This window comes from Triticum dicoccoides, chromosome 3B (genome assembly GCF_002162155.2).
Source record: "Triticum dicoccoides isolate Atlit2015 ecotype Zavitan chromosome 3B, WEW_v2.0, whole genome shotgun sequence".
NCBI classification, from domain to species: Eukaryota; Viridiplantae; Streptophyta; class Magnoliopsida; order Poales; family Poaceae; genus Triticum; species Triticum dicoccoides.
Window position 1 is genome coordinate 841,668,564 of NC_041385.1, and position 17,301 is coordinate 841,685,864.

General features: G+C 44.1%; 1 non-coding gene across 1 annotated transcript; it reads left to right on the plus strand.

The window, feature by feature from the left end:
- The first annotated feature begins 1,666 nt into the window (after positions 1-1,666).
- Positions 1,667-1,740, plus strand: TRNAI-AAU. Its single transcript has one exon. It is a non-coding gene; the product is annotated as a tRNA-Ile (tRNA).
- The last annotated feature ends 15,561 nt before the right edge of the window (positions 1,741-17,301 follow it).

The window sequence follows — 17,301 nt, forward strand, 5'->3', positions numbered from 1 at the left end:
GATACCCCTGATGACCGGGAGAATACTTCACGTCTTCCTTCCCTTTCATCTCCCAAAGTCCATCTCGCTGGCTCCCCCTTTGTTCTTGCCCTTCAAACAGTCTGTTTCTAGATTCATGCTCCCTTCTTTGTTCCAGCCCATGCCTTAGATCGTTAGGCTGAAGCTGTTCCTCTCCGTTCCTCTCATTGCTGGGGATGTTGCTATCCGTTCTGCGTTGCCCGCTCCCAACGCCAGTGCGTTGGTCCGCCGTCTGCGAGTCATTGTTTCGTGTCCTGGATCCCCCGCCAGTGCGAGAGTCCCCCGATCTAGCAAAATCTGCTTGTAGATTACGTTTAGTTTGGCCACTCTTCCTCCGATTCTCACTTTCCCCAGTCCAATTACTACTTTCACTGTTGTTGCTGTTTGATACTGCACCATATGGGGCACCCTTTCCTTTGCCATTACGCCCCGGTGACACTCTCAGCCACTCCCCCCATTGCGAGGAGTCAAGAGGGAGCTCGCATACACCTTCCACATGCACTAGTCTGCCACAGTCAAAACAAAAATGAGGCACTTTCTCATAGTAAAAGTCATACCACGTACCCTCCACATCCTCCGGTGAGGATTTTAGTCGCATGCCTCTTATAAGCGGCTCATAGACAGAAATCTTGGTACGCACCCGTAGCTGATTACCTTTTGCTAACCCCTCCTTGTCCACATCCACTCTAACAGTTTTGCCCAACCAGTTCCCAAGAGCCTCACCAAAGACTTTTGTCCTACGATCCGGTGGAAGATCAACCACACGAACCCAGACATCTATTGAATCGAAAACCATCTCTGATGGTCTAGTATTTCCTTCATAATCCTTCAAAATCAGCACATTATAATCATACTGCCACGGCCCGTTATTCAGAGCGTGTCTCCAATCCCCTTCACTTCCAAAGTGTACCACGAATTTATTTCCTCCTAAATCCCTGAACTGAGCTTCACGATGCAAACCCCATGCCCTGTGCATGGTTTTCTCTAGAACAGTTTTCACCATTGGTTTTGGCGAACAAACTTTGCCTACTGCCGACCAACGCGAGGTTTTCGGCACCACCTGCTCCGGTTCAGCAAATACCATCCTCTTAGCCTCTTTATCCAATAGAACCATCCCTCCTAGCCTCGCAGAGAGGCTCGACGTTGGATCCGGCGTTTTGCATTCGATTGGCGACTTCGAACTCCCCCGGCTACCCTGATCTCCACGATTATGGAGGGGAGTACTCATCCCAGCCACGGCTGCCATGGTTGTTTTCTGATTGCTTGCCGTCTGACCTGAGCTTCGCCCATCTGCAGAAATCGCCTCGACAATCGCCAAAGCGTGTTTTCCGCGTGGTGGACCCTCCTGCGCATGTGAAGCCCACCAAGTAAAGCCCACCAAGTAAAAATGTGCACCTTGGTTGGTACCTTCGTTTCCCATAGAAACTTCCAAACAGGATGTGGTTCACTTCTTCCTCCTCCTGTTACACTGCCAGCTCTGGTTTGATACTCCGCTTTCCATTCTGCATGATATGCCAATCTCACAGTAAAACACCCAGGCTTACAAAGTTGCCACGCTATGAAATCCGGTTGATCTTGAACTTCAACGCTTTTCCCTTGTGGTTGAAGTAAATAATATATAGCATGAAAAACAATAGAGCACACAAGAGGCCTATTAGCTCAGCTGGTTAGAGCGTCGTGCTAATAACGCGAAGGTCACAGGTTCGAGACCTGTATGGGCCATTCCCCTTTTTTTCTAACCAATGGAAAAACGCGGCAGCCGCGAGCAGGGCACCGGATGGTCGTCGCGCCATCTGGAAAAACATATGGGGGTGCCCTGCTCCTCCGAAGGTACGTCTTCGCCTGGAGGATTGTTACCAACTTGCTTGCAACATGGGCTAATAAATTCCGTCGACATCTTGAGCTTACTGATGTTTGTCCCATTTGTGATGTGGAACGAGAGGATACCTTCCATACTATGTGTAGATGCCCCTCGCGAAGAACCTGTGGCATGCAATGGCGAAGGATTGGCCAATCCCTGATGTGGATTTTGTTCGCAACAATGGCCCCGAATGGTTGTTCTTGCTGCTCGAGCCACTCACAGCTACGCCACGGGTGGTGTTGATGACCATGTGGCGTATTTGGCACGTCCGTAACGAGATAACTCGTCAGAAGAATCCGCCCCCTACAGAGGCCTCCTGCAGATTTCTCCATGGGTATATTAATTCCCTGCTATATAACCAGCAACATCCTAGAGCTGATATTGTTAAAGGCAAAACGATGGTGCATTTGGAAAGGTCGGCTGCTACATAAATTAAAGATAGTGGTAAGAAGAAGCGATGGATGCCACCAGCAGTTGGCCTGGCCAAGCTGAACACGGACGGGAGCTACATCCCGACAACAGGAGCTGCTGGCGGAGGTATGGTGCTGCGCGGCGCTACCAGAGAGATTATTTATACTGCTTGCAGGCAATTACGTACATGCGCTAATGGTTTAGAGGGGGAACTAGCTGCGTGCAGTGAAGGGCTGGCTCTCGCCCTCCACCGTACTGAGTTGCTGATTGTCATTGAGATGGATAGTTTGGAGGCGGTGTCGATGCTTAACTCGCCGTCCGTGGATTTCTCGAGCCATCGTGTACTGGTGCAAGAGATTCTTGGGTTAATTGCAGATGACCCTCGGAAGATTTTTATTAGCCATATTAGTCGCTCTCAAAACACTGTTAGTCATGCTCTTGGCGCTTATGGTCGTAGTACCCCTCGCACCGCCATGTGGTTGGGATCTGGCTTGCACGACATTGTAAATCTTTGTATGGCTCAACAGCCTCCTTGAGTAATGAAATTCCTTTTTTACCCCACAAAAAAAATGAAAAGTAAACCCGAAAAAATATTTAAAAATTCAATATAATCTGATTTTTTTGTCAACAAATATTGCTTAGTGCAAAGTTAATGGCAACGGTGTTGGCCAGGCCTGGACGAAAAGAAGAGGACCAGGGCTCCAAAAATGCTTTCGAAAACAGCCTTTTGAAACGATTTTTTCTTCATGACATTTTGCACGTATGAGGAACACTAATGTTTTGATGTTTTTACTACAAATTTTATTGTTCACGTGATGCATTTGCACCTGGAGCAGATACCATAGTATCCCTGGAGCGGAAAAATTTCGTGGTTCAGGGCAAAATTGTTGTGAAACAGTTCATCCTTGAAGACTAGCCTGACGGCATTGTGGCCGCCGGACTGGCGGTCCTTTGGTGATGTTTTTGAACACCCTCACCGTTGTTGTGATGGCCTGCTTCTCACCGTGCCACCGCCTTACTAACTACACCACGAAACCTTTCTGACCATAATCTACAAAGCACTTTTACAAACCATATGAATCCAATAATCTAACAAGATGCCTTACTAACTGAATCATCTGATTGTTTCAGCTGTACAATCCAAGCCACATTAAAGCTGGAAAATCACACGGCGCATATATCCGCTTAATTAATAGCCCACTGCCACAAGGAAAGAAAGATACCATGTGAAGAAAATTAGGTTCACAGCCCAACAAGCAAATTATCTATAATAGTTGGCTCAACACAACTGTGTCGGAAACTGTTCTTCCAGACAAATTCTCCCATTTTCAGACATCAAATAGACAGGGATGAACTATTTTTCAATACGACCAGGTAGCTCTTCTTTTTCGTCAAATCCCACACAACCAAGATATTTGTTCAGATATAGTAGCATCAGTACACACACACATAAGACTGGGATTACACCACAATGATAGATCTAACTAAAAGCATATATTCGAGCGCGGCACATTCGATAAATATTTTACAAGAAAAAAGGAGCAAGCTTGAAATTCTGCTGCCAAGAATTTACTGTCACCGGTCGGCAGCAACAGCAGCCACAATGAGAACACTAGATAGCTACCGGCGACATCAAATGGCCGGCTGCTCTCTCCCATGCCACGGCCCCAGCTCCGGCAGGAAAGCATTGATATATCTAACTAAAAGCATATATTCGAGCACGGCACATTCGACAAACATTTTACAGGAACGAAGGACAAGCTTGAAATTCTGTTGCCAGGAATTTAATGTCACCAGTGGACGGTAACAGCAGCTACAATGAACACGTTAGCTTGCTACCGGTGAAATCAGCTCTCTCCATGCCAGGGCCCAGCTCCGGCATGAACGCAACCGTTAAGTCGCACATATGAATTTTCCTGGGGCAAATTCACAGGTGCAGGGCCCAACAGAAATTCCCAATCACCAAGTTTTGGATCGGAAATAAATAAACTAACAAGCTGAACAATGATGAGTGCCACAAAAAACAACTGGTTTGTACCAGCCGTTGTGTATTCAGCGAGATGAGATGGTTGTCTGGACAGGCAGATCCTATTTGGCGCGTCCCGCGCGCGAGCGAGGTAGCTCGTACCCCTCATTCTTTCGACTTTCATCCAATCAGGTAACCTTCCCTGAACCGGTTTTTGTTTTTCTTTCGATTTTTTCTTCCTTTTTATTTTTTCCATATTCAGTGATGTTTATTTTCATTTTATTTTTCATTTTTATTTTATTTTTCAATTTGCCAAAATATTTTAAACTCGTAATCTTTTTTTAAATCGTGAATATTTTCTAAAATCATGAACACTTTTTAAATTCCTGAACTTTTTTTTATTCATCAGATCAAAAAAGTGTTCAAATATTTAGAAAATGTTCATTGAATTCAAATTTCCTTCATCGAATTTAAAAAGTATGCATCAAATTCAATGAAATGATCATTGAAAAAAAACATCAAAGTCAAAATTTGTTCATCTATTTTTCAAAAAATATTCATCAAATTCTAAATTTGTTCATTGATTTTTTAACACGTGTTCATTGAATGCAAAGTTTGTTCAACCATTTCTAAAAAGACAATGTTCTTAAGTACAATATTTGATCATCAAGTTCAAAAAATATTCATCGAATTTTGAATTAGCAAATATTTTTCTTAAATCGATGATTTTTTTAATTCATGAACATTGTTTCAATACGCGAACATTTCTGTTCGAAATCATGAACATTTCTTTAACAATGAACATGTTATCATTTCGGAAATATTTTTCCTAAAATTATTTTCCCCCTTAAATTCTAAACTTTTTTGATATTGTGAATTGTTTTAAAGAAGAAAAACCATAAAAAAAGTAAGGAATAAAAAAACCAGGGTGCCCAACCCAGTTATGGGCTGGCTCATGAGGGGCGCGCGGGAGGGGAGTGGGTGAGCGCTGGTATGTTGGCCAGCGCCCCACGCGCCCAATAGGTGGTCCCCGCCTCTGGACATGCCACCAGTCAGTAAAGAACATGCATGTGTGTTGGGCTCTGAGGATTTTCAGACAGATGGCTTGGTAATAGTATGTTGAGTTGTCGCATCAGAAGCTATTGCACTGCCAGGATCAATCTGGATGATTAACTCCTCGTATGTCTATTTGCATGGAATGTTCTTAATTTGCATGGCATTTTTCTTTGAACGTGGCAAATGAACATCCCCAAAAACTGATTTATATAAGACTATATCATGGCAACTTGTATTATTATTATGATGCCATTTCGTGTTGTTTTAATACACTATGACACATGTATTGTGACATACCAATGGCAAATGTGTTGTATTTAGTATACTAGACCATGATGGCGCGCGTTGCCGCGCCCGTCTATTTTGACAATAGAATGATCGTGATATTCCTAAAATATAAGGAGGCACAAAAAGCATGAAAGTAAAATTTATCTGAACTAATATATAGTTATTAGCATACAAGTACATTTGCCTGACCCATATATGTATTCCTTAGTAATTGAAGACTTGCAAACAAAATAGCATACAGAGCAGAAAGCTTTCAATTATGTCCAATAAAGTGACTAAGGTGGTGGTGTGATGTAGTTTTGATGACCCACCCAAAGTCTTCTCAGAATATGAGGGCGACCTATAGTATTTCATCAACATAAAGTGTTTAGCAATTTGGATTTTCTAAAAGATATTGTGTACATATATCCACATAGAGATCGTATATGTGTAGGATGTGGATTTTTACATGGCAGGTATTTACTTGAACAACACCTTCCTTGTAAGAGATTTATTTCCGTGAGCTGCATGCACCCATTCCCTGCAAATAACTTTGTAAAATATAATTATGTTTATGTTTTTTGTATATGCCACTTCCTAATAATTATGTGGCTGCTACTCCCTAGTACCCAATTAGTTGGCAGATACCGTTATCCCCAACTTGCTTCAGGCACAATTGGGGATAATGAGACTGCAAGAATCTCTGATCTACTCAAGGAATGGCATGCACAAATCCAGAAGATTAGCCGTATACAGAAAAAAGCTCGGCGTGCTATGGCAGCATTTGGCCGTGGACATAAGAGAACGATGTGTTGGCATGCAAATGTACCATAGGAGATTAGCATTTTCATTAGCGATGATTGTAAAACTGTTGTCACATAATGAAAAAAGTGCTTTCCCCCTGTAAAAAAAGAGAGGAAAAACCTATAGCAAAGAAGATACAAATGCAATTTCGTGGAGAAACAGCCCAGAGAAGTTGTACTCATACTACCTGCAACAAATGACAGCGAAAAATATATTCAATCAAATAACAATAGGGTGGAGGAGGGGTTGTCCACACGGAACTGAAAGCACATCCAACGGCCACAAACGCCCAATAATGTAGATCCAACTATTAGCGCCTGTCCTTTTTTCAATTAGAATGGATTGGACTTGCATAAATATATAGAAACATGAAACATATAGGTAAAAGTTGTGTAAAACAACCGACATATCGACAAAAAGGTAACTTCGTAGCAAAATAAAAATAAGTATGTACCCCTATTTTGATTTTGTTTGAATTCTACATTGTGGACCAACAGATAAATCTAGGCGATTAGCTTGATTTGCAAGAAGAGCAGTAAATAGCATAAAACTACTAGTTTACACGCTAGGGTTCCAAAAAAACTACCACTTTTTAAATTTTCTCAGAAACCTACCAGGCGCGCGGTCCGCTGTTTCAAAAAACCCAAAACGCCCATGACTAGCGATTTAACCGTTTTTCTGACGTGCTGGGCCCACCTGTCAGCCCACGTAGCCCAACGCGTGGACGGCGCAGCCGTTGACGGCCGTTAGGCAGGCCGGTTCGGTCGGAACTTGGGTAAATACCCCCTCGGTCGGTCGGGCGCACCCTGCTCGCTCACTCTCTCCTGCTCGCTCTCACTCCCCTGCTCTCACTCCCCTGCTCCAGTACGAGCTCGCCGCCGCTCGCTGTCTTCGAGGACGGTCGCCCTCGACCTCCTTGCCGCAATGCCTTCCTGGAACGACGAGGAAACAAGCTCCGAGGAGGAGTGCAAGGTCGTCAGCATGGACATGGGACTTATGGTAAGTTTTTCTTTGCCACCTAGGGTTAGGGTTAGGGTTAGGTGCTAGTAGGCCTAGGCAACAACCATGGATCTTTCTGAGTGTAGTGTTGTTGTTGTCTCCGTGATATTGATCTTGCTTAGGGTGGGGTTTGATTGTAGGATTGAGGTAACACCTAGGGTTCATCTCTGTACAGTGTAAGGGTTCATGCTGATTTGGGGATTTTTTAGTGTTTAGGGTTAATGAATGCAAGTTGATTGTGGTATCGAGTGCAGATTGAAACCAGTGTTCTGTTGGTCATTTTGGTTGCAGGAGGAACCATACACCATTGTGAAGCCCCTTTTCTATGGCCAACTTGAGCTTGCTCAACCCAAGTGCATTCTGCACCAAATGAGGCCTATTAAGCGCGTTGCTTTTGAAGGCATTGTGACAGGAAGGCATTTCTATGGCTGCCCAATCCAGGTTAGATGCCAATTAAGTTTTCTGCTATGGATGTTGACTGATGTTGATATGATGCAGCAGTTTGTTGCTTTGGAAACTCAATCATGGCATTGTAATAACTTATCATATCTCATTTATGTTATTCATTGTTAGAAATATCAAGTTTATCAAGTTAATCATGGAATTGAAATAAGCTACTAGTCCACTTCTATTAACTTATCATAATTACAAATGCAGGAAAATGGTGTGAATTGTGGTGTTGTAGAGTGGGTTGATGGGCCTTGGCCTCCTGTTCTTCAGAGATGTCTGTCCAAGCTATGGGAAATGTTCCATGAGCAGAACTATGGAAGGGTACTTGACAAGGAGAAGTTTGAGAAGGAGTTGGCCAAGCTTAAGTGTGAACATGAAAGGGAGTTGGCCAAGCTTAAGATGGAAAATGACAAGCTTTGCATTGAGTACACCAGGCTTGTTGATGATGTATCCAAGATGTTTGATTGGCAGGATGGTAGGGTGGACAAGAAGGTGTACCAGAAACAAGTGGAGGAGGAAGAACTTGAGAAGAAGAAGAAGGAGGAGCTAGAGGAGAAAGCTATGTTGGAGGTGCAGATGGAAAATCTTAAACTTGCAAAAGAGCAGAGGTGCATTTTGCAGAGCCAAGCTGATATCATCAAGAACACCAGGAAGGCTATGAAGGATGTTGAAGTTGACATAGATGTTCTTAAGAAGGAGAAGGCAAAGATTGAGCTTGTTGTTGCCGAGTCGCTGAAAGATGGGTATGGCAGCAAGGAGAAGTTAGAGAAAATCAAGGCCATCCTTGAGTCATGAATTTGCTGTGATATGTTGGTGAAGTAAGTACATCCAAGGCCTATATATAAGGACGTGGCCTAACAGTCTGAAGTGATTATGGGTGGTACATTTTGGGGGAATGTGAAGTTAACCTAGTGTTTGGCCATGCATTTGAACTTTAGTTTCTTATGTAAGAACCTTATTTCATATGTTCTTAAGTAAGTTGTAATGGATCTCCTATGCTATTAAGTGTTGTAATGGATCTCCTATGCTATTAAGTAGTGGAAATGGATCTCTTATGCCACTAAGTAGTGGAAATGGAACTTCTATTAAGTGTTCAAATTGATCTTCTATGTTATGTGTTAGCCTACATATATTATTTGTGTGGGTAATTGGGCTTAGTGGCCCACTAGTCTCTAACCAAATGCAACCCTAGGCCTACTAAAACCCAACCCCACCCATCTGTCAATATAAACCTCTCCCCACCCCCACCCTTTCCCATTGACTCCACCAGCCGCCACCCAAAAGAAACCCTAGAGATGGATCTTGACATGGGAGATGTCACAGAGGAGGAGCGAGAGGCTGTGGAGGTTAGGGAAGCAGCAGCACAGAGGAGGAGGAGGAGGAGGCACAGACACAGGGCACTTGAGGCGGCCCAGGATGAGCAGCAATAGGAGTTCAACCGCCGACTCTCCGACAAGGTACTGGAGAAATGCAATGATAAAGAACTGGAGCTGGTTTTCACTGGTGGCGGGGGAAGGACGTTCATGCAGATCATTAGCTGGGCAAGGATGAGGGCAGTCATGGCTCCCCATCCAGCTACTAGGGCCAAGTGGGTTCGTTTATTCGAGCGTTACGACTGATGAATCTATGTATCTACCTGTCTATCTATCTTTCTATCTACAAGTCTATGTGAGAGAGAGTTGTGGTACTATTTGTGAGATTTTGATGACTATCTTTCTATCTAGGGAAAACTTTGTTTTTGCCACTCTAGCTTTTGCCAATTTTGCTTATGCCACTCTAAAATTTGACATCTCATTTTTGCCACTCTTTTTTGGCAATGTATCACAAATGCCATTCTGTAAGGTCAAGGCACATTTTGACCAAACGAAGTAGGGCAAAGACAATATTGCCCTTGGTTTTTTGTTTTGCTTTTGGCACTACAGTTTTCATAGAAATTTTACTGATACCTGACAAACACAGCAGATGCGTTGATTCAACTGAGTTCATCTGCTAATAAGAAAAAAAATTGCAAACATATAAAGCAGCGACGCATCCATTCATACATCTTCGATTCACCACACTTTCACACACATACATTAGGCGTGCAAGGCACAACACATACATATGCATCTTCGTCTCTCCAATTCAGCGAAATTCCACGCGAATCAACATCAAGCACGCACAAAGCACAATACATATGCATCTCCAATTCACCACATGTGTAGATCAACTAGCAAGCAAACCTGGAGGGCAGTGGAGCTACCGCGTCGAGGACGGATGGGGGCACTGATTGGAGGCAGCGCCATGGATGGAGGGGAGTACATCTCAGCCATGGAGAAGAGCAACGGGAGATGGAAACGGCTTGGGCTCATTCACGGTCGCGAGCGCCGCCTCCTTGATGCACGGAGCTCGGGAGGATGCATATGGACGCGAGCACCGCCACACACTGGTGACGTGGCAGAGGCATGCACCCAGTCGGTGCTGGTGACGAGGCGGAGTCCGGAGGTGTATAGCTGGCGTTGGTGATGATAGAGGCGCGCAGGCCCATGGGGTCCCAGATCCCGGGTGAGCAGGGACTGCATCCCCGTCCCAGATGAGAGGAGGTAGGGGAGGACGGGAGGTGGGTTGCTGCCAGCGCTTTAGAACAAGTAGAGCAGCGCGGATCGAGGAGATAGGCCTCGAAGGCGAGCTCCTCCACAAGGAGCGCATGCGGCCGCCAGGCCTCACGCGCAACCAGGCAGCAGCTCCAGTAGGGGCCGCGCCGGACGACAGGGGTGGAGCGTCGCGGGACGGGATGGAGGCGGCTCACTGCGGTGGCGCGCGGGGACACGGCCGGAGGTGGCAACGCGGTGGCCGGAGGTGGCGGCGGTGACTGGATGCGGGTGTGTGTGGTGTGCGGTTAGGAGCTAGGATGGCTGGACAGGTGTGTGTATAGATTAGGGTCTGGGTCACTTCCAAAATGGCCCCACAAGTCAGTAGGGGCAACTTATGTCATTTATGCAAATATTGACAGGTTTTTCCTGGGTCAACAGGGTAGAAGAAACGGTCAACTCACGGAAGTGTAACAGAATGGCATTTGTGATACATTATCAAAAACTAAGAGTGGCAAAAATGAAATGTCAAATTTTAAAGTGGCGTAAGCAAAATTGGCAAACACTAGAGTGGCAAAAACAAAGTTTTCCCTTCTATCTATGTAACATTTGGATGTTTCTGAATCAATGTAATGCATTTGGTCAGTGACTATGAATATCTCAATTTCTCTCAATCAGCACCATCAATTTCTCTGAATCAGCAACACTTGGTTAGGGACTATGTATATATGAATGTATGCTAAATGTTGTGAAGATGCAGATAAATTGAAGTTGCAGACAAGTGCTGAATCCACATAAAGTATCATATTACAAACCAAATCAAATCCAACAATATCAAGTACTTAGATAAGCAGTGTTATTACAAACCAAATCGAACAGTTCACTTGCATACATAACCTAGGATAACATAGGAGTTCAACCACTTCAGCTAGTTACCACTTGCATAAAAGTAATCTTTCAGCCTCCCAGATGGCTTCCTGACCCTCTTTGACCCATCCTGCACACATATGCCAAGCTTTTAGGCATATGGACACCAAACTTCTTCTTTGTGTATGACATAATTGTGTCAACACCAGCTCCAGGGTTGGATCTTACTGTATCCTCACAAACCTTAGCAATCCAACTGACTGTCACAAGTGTGATCCAGGTTCATCTTCTTGATACTGAAAGCTGCCTTATGAGATATCCTAGAGGCAACTATGTAAAACTCACAACCATATTTTCTCTCAGAACACCAAGCAATAACCCTAGTTGGTTCATTTCTGTGATACTCAAAATTCCTAAGAGTCCTCACATGAAAATTTCTAAGTGCTTCTCTAAACTGAACTACATTTTCAAAGCACAAATGCATTGAAAACTGCTCATGTGCATCGGGCCTGGATGGATCATACCATCTTCTCTCCTTCTTCTGCTTCTTCCTACTCTTCCTTCCAGATGGCAGCCTTGGAGCATCCTCTTCATCACTTAGGCCAAAATCACCTGGAAAACAGTACTCATCAGCTTCAGGGACATAATCTTCAAACTTGATGTGCTCAGGCTCACTGTGAGACTTGCTAGTTGGGCCAGGTTTTCTAACTGGCTTAAGCTTTTTGGCTCCTTTTGTAGTTAGAGCAGCAGGATACTTTGCTTGTTCATCTTCAGAAACAATTTGTTCTTCCTGCCAAAACTCGGAAGGTTCTGAGTTAGCTCCACAAAAGTGCTCTGCAGTATTAGTGACAACCTCATCTTCACCCCTACACCAAGCTTTGTAAGAAATTTTCTCTCCTCTGTAATCACCCCTAAAGAACTCAAAATCTGAAGATGATTTGTCATCTTCAACTTCATCTTCTTCTTCTGGTACTTCTTCTTCTGGTACTTCTTCTTCTTCTTCTTCTTCTTCTTCTTCTTCTTCTTCTTCTTCTTCACTTGCTTGTTCTTCTTCATCTACTTCTTCTTCTTCTACATCTTCTTCTTCCACAACTGTTTTCCCCTTGTTCAAATTGCTGATTTGCTGTGTGTTCATGTAGGGCTCATCAGGGGTTACAGCTAGCAAACTAGCATTAGTGGCAGGGTACAAAACACCTTCTTGTGAAACTATGTAAACAACATGTTCACCAACATGATCAATGGGGATTTGTTCCTCAAGCATGATGTGGTCCATATTAACATCTGCTAGGCTAGGATTAGTAGCTTTTCTGATAGTGATGTTCAGTACCTTCTTATCAACAAATAAGTCAACCATTTTCTCTAATGCCTCCTCACTATCCAGGGCCTCCACCCCCTCCACCCCCTTTCCCTCTTCCTTTACATAAGTCAGAAAAGAATCCATTCATAGCCCTCCAACTCAACCAATGCTAATATGGTCAGATAACTGATATCTGAAGAAACTGAATACTTTCTCTCCATATTATCTGTTCCTTGAAAATGTAGCCTCATGTCCCAAATCTCATCATCTAAGCTGTAGGATTAAATTGACAAACAATTATTTATTAAGTCATTGAAACTTAAAACAATGACCAAATGCACTGCACATTACTGAATTTTCTTCTAATTACAGTGAATGCACTGACCAAATGTACTGACCAAATGAACTAACCAAATGCACTAACCAAATGCACTATCTTCTACAGTGATAGAGCCAATAAAATACAGTACCCTGCCAAGAACAATCAAGTACTAACCCTAGTTCTAATTTGAACTAAACGTATGAAGGGCCCAGAAATTTCTTACCTCACTCCACCAAAGGACGACACCCAACTGTGGCCGCCATCTGGATCCACCTGGATGCACTTTGCCACTGCCCTAGCCGCGCGGACTGCTGGATCTGAGCTCGCCGGATCAACCTGAGCCACGGGCGGGGATGGCTGCTGCGACCGATGCACCGGGAAGCTCGAGCTGCCTCCATTGACGCCTTGGATCAATAGCTCGCCGCCGCCCTCCTGGCCGGTGTTGCCTTGGCTCAATAGCTCCCCGCCGATGGCATTTGGCTGCGCCACCGCCGCCATCGCCCACCTAGGTCACTGCGGGGGAGAGGAGGGGGAGAGTGCGGCCCGACCGCCTACTTTGGTTCCGACTGGACCGGCCGCCCTAACGGCCGGTAACCGCTGCGCCATCCACGCACTGGGCCACGTGGGCTGACAGGTGGGCCCAATCTGTCAGGAAAACGGTTAAATCGCTAGTCACTGTAGGTTTGGGTTTTTTGAAACAGCCGACCGCTCGTTTGGTAGTTTTCTGAGAAAATTTAAAAAGTGATAGTTTTTTGGAACCCTAACCTGTAAACTTGTAGTTTTATGCTATTTACTCCAAGAAGAAGTGCACCAATAAAACTGAAAAGGGACCGTGCCATATGACAATGACATATCAATACAAGTTCAAGTGAAAAATACAGATATAATGCTTCTGTACAGATAGAACAGGGATACCACATGATGAAACTTTTGGGACTGGATTACAACAACCAAACATGTTTTCCAGATACACTTGTATTAAATCTGACAAAAAAAGGATGAATGTGCTCGTGGGAGAAATTGTAATAGTAACATGCATACATGATACGAAATTCATGAACTTCATAAGGTAAAAAAAAATAAGTTACATACTTTGGAGTCTTGAATGTTATGTGGGCAAGAAAATCCATAATACATCTTTGTTTAAAAATATATAGGTTTTGATTAGTAAGAGAACACCCACCAGTTCTAAAAATAACATTGACATAGACACCATATTGTAAAGCCTTATAGAGTGGATTATCTCAAGAAATGTTCAGTGATATGGTGGAGGCATATATTTCGCATATATAAATAGATGATCATGATCTCAGTATTTAGGTCAAGTCAAACATGAGAAATATTCAACTATTTCCCTCATGACACATGTTGTTAATTATCTCCAGACATGGCACTGCAACTACAGAAGGAAAGTAAAAAAGACTAACAGAACATACATAATACAAGGGCTTCTGATGGTATAATATTATAGGTATTGTTGCTGTTGAACTTCCTGTACATAGGAGCAAGATAACAAGAAATAATATAAACTCTTGCATGCAACAAGATGGCTTAGCAATCAAGAGCCAGGAAAATAAATCTTATAGGTACTTGATGTTCTTGATATAAGAAACTGAATTTTGGATGCTCCGGCCAAGATGACTCTCTCAGATGGGAATAGGACCAGAAGTTGTGTTGTTCCGCAATAGCATGTACAAGAACAGCAGACACAATCACTTCTGATCACTATGCCTTACAGCGAAACAAAGCAAGCTGGACTGTCAAGACACCAGCGGCAACTCACCAAGGGTTCGCCACCATGCAAAACTGGTCGCCGTCGCCACTGCTTCCTCATTCTTCTCTTGTGATCAGAAATTGTGCATACTACGAAAAGGCGGGGAATATAAACTGTAAATCTACAAGAAAAATCACCTTCAGAGAGACATGTAGCTGCCTTACGATGTATCCCCAAGGAGACATAGCAAACGGGAGACCGGGAGACGGTATATAGATAGGACCAGTAGGGAGACGAGGGGAATGCAGTGGAACTCCATTATTGACGGCTAGGAAGTAACACACCTTTACTACCATTAACGGTTTGTAGCAACGGCAGTTTAACACATCAATTCGATGGAGCAGCCCGCCCAAGCTGCTGTGGGACGATTCCGCTCGCTCCATCTTCTTTCTTCTGTGAGAAATAGCTGGAAGCGCTTGCATTATGCAAGGGCGCGTTGCGTGTATATAAGGAGGCCTTGGCCGGCGGCTTACAAGGGATTAGGTTAGGTTAGGTGTGGATTGATCTCCAAGCTAACTATAGGATCATATCTCAACAACCTAACCTATCCTAACAATACAACACACGCACACCACGCCCTAAGCTACCACGGTTCATAACATTACCGTGACATACATTACAATGTTTAACTCTCCGCCTCAATCACAACTGTCTAAGCTGAGATTGCGTCTGAAAACCTCCAGCTGCCGCAACGATAGTGGCTTAGTGAAGTCATCCGCTACTTGATCACCAGTAGGAACAAACCGAATATTCAGGAGCTTGTTTGCAACCCGTTCACGGACAAAATGATAATCAATTTCGATGTGCTTTGTCCTAGCATGAAAAACAGGGTTGGCAGAAAGGTAGGTAGCACCAAGATTGTCACACCAAAGTGACACAGCAGGTGGTTGACGAATGCCCAGTTCTGTTATCAGATTTTGTACCGAAATGATCTCAGCAGTGGCATTTGCTAAGGCCTTATACTCAGCTTCAGTACTCGACCTGGACACGGTAGCTTGCTTACGTGCACTCCAAGAGATCAAGTTACCACCAAAAAAGACTGCAAAACCCCCAGTGGACCTTCGATCATCAGGACACCCTGCCCAGTCTGCATCTGAAAAGGCACTAACAAGCGTAGAATCTGACTTAGCGAGCTTGAGACCATGACTCTTGGTTGCCTGAAGGTATCTAAGAATTCTTTTTACCGCTGTCCAATGGGTACTTGTAGGAGCGTGCAAGAACTGACAAACTTTGTTGACTGAGAAACAAATATCTGGTCTGGTTAAAGTCAAGTACTGCAAAGCTCCTACAACACTCCTGTACCTGGTGGAGTCCTCAGCTCCAAGCTTCACACCATCATAAATAGACAATTTCTCTGAGGTAGATAACGGAGTTGGAGAGGGTTTGCATCCTTTCATGCCCACTCGCTCAAGGATATCCTGCACATATTTTTCTTGAGATAGAACAACGCCACGAGGAACATGCTTTACCTCAATTCCAAGGAAAAAATGAAGACTGCCCAAATCCTTGAGTGCAAAGTGTTGGAAATATGCCCTAGAGGCAATAATAAAAGTATTATTATTATATTTCCTTGTTCATGATAATTGTCTTTTATTCATGCTATAACAGTATTATCCGGAAATCGTAATACACGTGTGAATACATAGACCACAATATGTCCCTAGTGAGCCTCTAGTTGACTAGCTCGTTGTGATCAACAGATAGTCATGGTTTCCTGGCTATGGACATTGGATGTCGTTGATAACGGGATCACATCATTAGGAGAATGATGTGATGGACAAGACCCAATCCTAAGACTAGCACAAAAGATCGTGTAGTTCATTTGCTAGAGCTTTGCCAATGTCAAGTATCTCTTCCTTCGACCATGAGAGCGTGTAACTCCTGGATACCGTAGGAGTGCTTTGGGTGTATCAAACGTCACAACGTAACTGGGTGACTATAAAGGTGCACTACAGGTATCTCCGAAAGTATCTATTGTTTTATGCGGATCGAGACTGGGATTTGTCACTCCGTGTAAACGGAGAGGTATCTCTGGGCCCACTCGGTAGGACATCATCATATGCGCAATGTGACCAAGGAGTTGATCACGGGATGATGTGTTACGGAACGAGTAAAGTGACTTGCCGGTAACGAGATTGAACAAGGTATTGGATACCGACGATCGAATCTCGGGCAAGTAACATACCGATAGACAAAGGGAATTGAATACGAGATTGATTAAGTCCTTGACATCGTGGTTCATCCGATGAGATCATCGTGGAACATGTGGGAGCCATCATGGGTATCCAGATCCCGATGTTGGTTATTGACCGGAGAACGTCTCGGTCATGTCTACATGTCTCCCGAACCCGTAGGGTCTACACACTTAAGGTTCGATGACGCTAGGGTTATAAAGGAAGTTTGTATGTGGTTACCGAATGTTGTTCGGAGTCCCGGATGAGATCCCGGACGTCACGAGGAGTTCCGGAATGGTCCGGAGGTAAAGATTTATATATGGGAAGTCCTATTTTGGCCACCGGAAAATGTTCGGGATTTTTCGGTATTGTACCGGGAAGGTTCTAGAAGGTTCCGGAGTGGGGCCCACCTGCATGGGGGGACCCACATGGACGTGGGTAGTGGGGGAAAGGCCCCACACCCCT